Below are 5,831 nucleotides of genomic sequence, written 5' to 3' on the forward strand. Positions count from 1 at the left end.
GGGTGCCAACCTTGGCAAAGTCAAAAATCCACTATAACTTCACAGTAGGCCCCTGTATCCATGGTCCCTGAATGCAGATTCAACCACCCTCAAATCAGATTGTGTAGTACTGTAGTGCCCTATATATTGAATAAAACCCATGGTGTTCAAAGGTCAACTCTACTGTAACAAAGTATGATCAGCAAAAAGAAGGCATTCTAAAATGGTAATGTGGAGAGCTAAATAAAGGGACAATTCACAACATGTAAGTAGGTTTAAGGGAAACCAAATTATTAGTGAAAATTCCTGGGAATAACAAAAAGGGGAGCTGTTACCACCACAGCCTGATGATGTAATGGGAAACAGAGGTTAGCAGAATGAAGAAAAATGAGATATAATCATAGAAGAGGATGTCTGACAAGAGTTCTGACCTTCAGCAACCTGGTAGGAGTGAAATGGGAGAATGATTACCCTAGTAGTACTCTCTTCTTACCCCTCCAGTCTCTCACTGGTGTCCCCATTAAGAGATAGAACCTAGAGAGCAAGGGTTACCATGGAGTTAATCCAAATAATTCAGCCTTCTAGTGCACAGAGTGGTAAATGGTACAGAAATGGATCCAAAGGAGCAAATAAGAAGTATCCAGCAGAGTTTTAAATGCTCTTATGATATCTAAGAAGGCACCCTGAACCCACAGGACTCAGTGTGGACCTAACCTCATGGTAACAGATAATAGGAAATAGCAGAAATTCCAGATACTTTGGGTAAGGATCTAAAGCAGAAGGATACATGAGCCTCACTTTCTGGTTAAAGATGCCAAGCCTCAGAGAGAAGTCTCTAAAACCAGCATGGTTTAATGACAGTAAATTGAAATTGTGACCGAGAAATGCCACACGGAGATAATCTGAGAAAGTCCCTTAACCTGCACTTGCTCAAGTCTCCTATAGCTATAGAAGAGGGAGAAAGCATAAATGAAATTTTCCTAACTCACCACCCTCCTCGAGAGGATTGTGGAAAGTCTGAGATAGCTGGAGGAATTGAAAAAGCCCTCCAAATAGTCATGAGAGTCCACAGCCAACCAATAAAAGGTACAGTGGGACCTTAAACATGGCTTCAGATGCCAGTGAGACAAAATGCTCACAGTCAGAGACCTTAGAATGAGCCCTGTCTCAGTTTGGCAGCATAGGACAGAGGATCTGCCACACCCATCATCGACAGTGGGACGAACCATCATGGGAAGAAGTTTTGGATGTCTCTGATTTGACTGACTACAATTGAAATGAAAAACAGTGAGATGTCAGAGCTTACCTGAATCTGATTAGAGTCAATTATCAGCCATCAGTCAGAATACATGTTCAAAACACAGAGGTTGTTCAATAAACAAGTAAAAAGTTACATTTGCCCCTTGAATATCGGACTTGAGAAATCCTACCCCAAAACCTGTAAACACACACTTATATATAGTATATTCACATAATGTGCTACACTAAGGGCAATTTGAGCAAAAGTTTAGATTAGAGGGAACAGAAATAATTTTCAATATCCATAATTCTGTTCTGATTACCAACAGGCATTTCAATGTATAATTTCAAAAAAATATTTTACCCAGATGGCACACTGGGTTAATCAACACCATTCAGCTTAAGCTATGTAAATTTTCTCTTCAACACATATTTCTATAACTCAATATCATCAGGAAGTTATGTTTTTAAAGCAGCGATACATTTGCAGTTATTTTCTCTTACTTGAATGTGAGATTAATTCTAATTGAGTGTACTTAAAATTTATAAATTTTACAAAAGGAATAGTACAGTTATTAGCCTTAATGAAGCCCCTGTGGTGTGTCAGCCCAACCAGTGACTATTTACCACATGTCTTATTTGGTCTTCAAATTCTTCCTCTGCCACAACATGCTATTGCTAAACTAATTATAATCTTGAATTCCCATTAAGTTTATGTGCATGTGTTGCCTTGCAGTCTTCAAAATTTAATCATGACTTCTGAAACAAAAATTTCCATTTGAAGAAAACTGTACTTTCCATTAGAGTTTAATAAATTAGAAATATAAAAGTAATGTTTTTTCTTGCTTTTCAAAATTTAACAGTGAAAATGTCTAACTAATGAAAAACCATTTATGCTTCAAATGAACACAACATATGCCAGGTTTCAGCCCCAAGACAGCTTTTATGACCAAGTCACCAGATCTTAAAAAAGAAATTTTTATGGTAGAAATGACACTTCTTTAATATACACACAGTAATTTCAAGGCTTTTGTCACTAATTATGTTTTTTAATAATCTAGAGGCTCAAAAATGATTCTTGATTTTAATGCCATGCTGTCTGTTAAAATGTTCTTTTATATTTTCTATCTTATTAAATTTATCTGCTTCAAGATGTATTTTTCATTGAGAGATTTATACACCTAGCTAGAAACACACACTAACAAAAGTAGTGCTTCTAAGGCTACATGGTCTACAGGCTTCATTCAGGAAACATTTACATCAGAAAGATTAAAATTCTCCTTAATTTATTATTAAAAATAAAGGATCTCTCCATTTACTTATTTAGTAAGTAGCTTGTATTTAGCTATTGTTCTTTTGGGCATTCTTAAATGCTTTGCTGCTCATCCCATTGATTTCCAACCTCATTTAGGAAGAAGAATGAAATATGGCAAACACTTATTATACTTACTGAATATTTATTACATACCAGACACTGGTCTAAATGCTTTACATTCATTAATTTATTTAATCATCACAGTGATTCTCTGGGGTACTTACTGTTATAGGTGAGTAAACAAAGGCAGACTTCCCCAAGATATCACAAAATCAGTAGGTGATGGAGAAAGCAGTCAAATGCAGGCAGCTAAGTTACAGACATACTCTTAGCCACTTTGCTGCACCACCTCACATATGAGAAAACATAGGAAAATACAGACTGTTCACTCTAAAATCACTGTCTTTTATATTTTAAGTACAATTTTTATAATCAAGTCCTATGACCTCCCTCACGTACCTCTACTTAGTTTCTACTGTAAGCTTGCATGTGTCTCCACTCCCACACGCTTTCCATAGAAGCCTGTCCAGGATGGCTCAATTCTGCTTAGTAAGGGTCAAACCTGTTATTTCCCCCAGATTCTTAACCAATGGGAAATGAGAGCTCACTATTCCACTTAATACATGAGAAATAAGGAAGATTAATAGGGGGTTGTCAAAAATAGGCTGTGAAATCCAAACTTAAAAGGAACAAATAACTGAAGAGATTAAATGTTTGTATCACCTAGTATTGATCCTTCAGATATCTCACTGGAAAATAAAGAATGTAACTAAACAAATGTATGGATATTACTATAGTCAGTTAGACTTAAATTTTCTGATTTAAAGATCCAGCATTCCCACCATGCCACAGAGCTTTAACTTACTCTCTTGAAATTATTAACGACAACAATGAGCATCCTCAGGCAATTCTTTTTAGTTAAAAGAATTTTAGCAATTATATTTAAGTTATTAGCATTGGTTTATGGCTAAATGTATTAGCTCATGAAATTACTTTAACTTTTAGGTCTAAAATGATTTCTTTTATTTAATATGTAGTTGAAAATGAGAAATGGTTTTCCCAAAGTAGTCTGCATCAAAAGTTCTTTGTGAAAAAAAGTGTTTATTATAAGAAGAAACCATCCATGCATTGAGTCATTTATTCATTAATTCAACAAATGCTTATTGGGCACTTAACTATTTGCCAAATATTTTTATAGCAGTGAACAAAACACATAAAGGGCCTGCCCTGATGGAGCTTACATTTTACTGCAGGAGACAGTCAATTACTCCATACACAAATGAATACGTATAAAGTCAGGAGCCGAAAGGAAGTTAAGAAAGGTTAAGGGGATAGAGTAATGTGGGTGGGTGTTATTGAGATGTATTATACAGGAAGGCCTTTTGGGGAAGTTGTCATTTGAAAAGAGGCTGAATGAAGTGAGGAAATAAATCATGAATAAATACTTGGAAGAGTATCGTTGACTGAGGGAACCACATTTTCCAATTCTCAGAGGCAAGAAAATGAGGTGTTTCTGCTATTTTTACTGTATTTATACTAGTAGTGGAGGGTAGAACTGCTTTCTGCAAAAATATGGCCTTAAAGGGGAATTAAGATTAAGAGCAGATCGTGCAAAATCTGTACAAATGTGAAATCAGAGAATGTAGAAGTCATTGGTACCACAAACTGGGTCACCCAGGCAGGTAGCTAAGTTTGAATGAAGGCAACCATAGTGAATATTTAAAGTTCACAAAAGTAATAGGTCGAAAATCAGTTGGCAATGCTTAATAGCGGAACAGGGCTGTCAAGAGCTGAGAGAGTGCAGAAGACAATAAGTTTCTAAGAGCATGGGCCAGTCATTCGATGGGCTTGAGAGACAGTCCAACCCACATAGCTGAGAGCTACCCAAGGCTGGGGGTGCATCTGGCTAGGTTAGGGATGCTGGGAAAGGAGCCTTTTTCTTTCTTAGCGTAGGTTCTTACCCCTAATGTACCAGCTGAGCAAAGCAAAGCTTTCTCTCCTGCTGAAGTAACCTCTCGATATTTTGGCTCCCTTTGGCTAGGAAAAATCACATATAAACCCAGTGCATTGTGCTGGCTTCATTACCCTGTTCACCAATAAAATAGAAGCTAATATGCATTGCTAACACATGTAGAGAAAGGACAAAATTTGATGTATTATTGGAAGAAAAATTAGGACAGTGTGTCCAGAAGTCAGTGAGTGAGCAGGAGTTCTAGGAAATAACATCAAATAAGGAGCTAAGTAGCCAGGACCCAATCCTATAGAGCTTAGAAGGGCAGACAGATCCTAATCATACAGACCTTAGGACTTTGGATTTTTGTGTAAGTGTGACAAGAAGCAATTGGAAGGTTATGAGCAGGGGAGTAAAGTAATCTGTCTTCCATTTTAGAAGGAACATTCTGGCAGTTGTGTGGAGAATAGGATCTAGGGAACAAAAAGGGAAAACTGAAAATGAGTTAAGTAGCTATCCAGGTGAGAGATTATGGAGAATTAAACATCATTGAGCCATGGTGATTGTAATAAATGGTCAGACTGTGAATATGTTTTTAAAGATAAAGCCAACAGGATTTTCTGATGGACTAGATGTAGTTTCTGAGAAGAAGAGAGAAGTCAATAGATTACAAGGTATTTTTGCCTAATCCAACTGAATATAGGTCCCATTTACTGAGATGGTAGACACAGGGAAAGGAGTAATTTTAACAGGGGCTCAAAAAGGAATCAACAGTCTCATTTTAGACATATTAAAGTTAAAATACCTAATAGAAATCCAAGAAGGGATGTGAAGTCCCAAATGAAGAAGAAAGGTAGGCCTAAAACTATAAATAATTACATTATGATCATATGTATAGCATTTGAAATCATGGGGCTGCATGAGATCACCTAGGGAGTAAGTATAAATACAGAAGATGTCTGAATGTGATTCCTGGGTCAAACAGACATTAATAAAAAAATCAAAAAACTTGATAAGGGTGCTGCAAAAAGCCTGAGAATGAGTGAAAAGTGAGGCAAAGGACACTCGGGAGAACTGAAGTAAAGAAAAAGTTTTAAGAAGGGAGAAGTGATCAACAGTGTCAAATGCTTTCAATATGCCACACGAGACTGACAATCCGTGACTTGGGGATGTGCAGGTCCTTGACCTGCACGGTTTCAGTGAGGCAGTAGAGTGCGTTGAGAACATAATAGAAGAAGAAATGGAGTTGGCCAGTATAGACAACCATTGTGAGGTGTGTGATGTAAAGCCAAATTAAAGTGTGAACTGTAGCTGGAGGGAGATGTGAGATAAAGGAGGGTTTTAGTA

The sequence above is a fragment of the Delphinapterus leucas genome, chromosome 14 (assembly GCF_059928025.1).
Source record: "Delphinapterus leucas isolate spDelLeu-1000000601 "Yukka" chromosome 14, BTC_Dleu_Yukka2, whole genome shotgun sequence".
In the NCBI taxonomy this organism is placed as follows: Eukaryota; Metazoa; Chordata; class Mammalia; order Artiodactyla; family Monodontidae; genus Delphinapterus; species Delphinapterus leucas.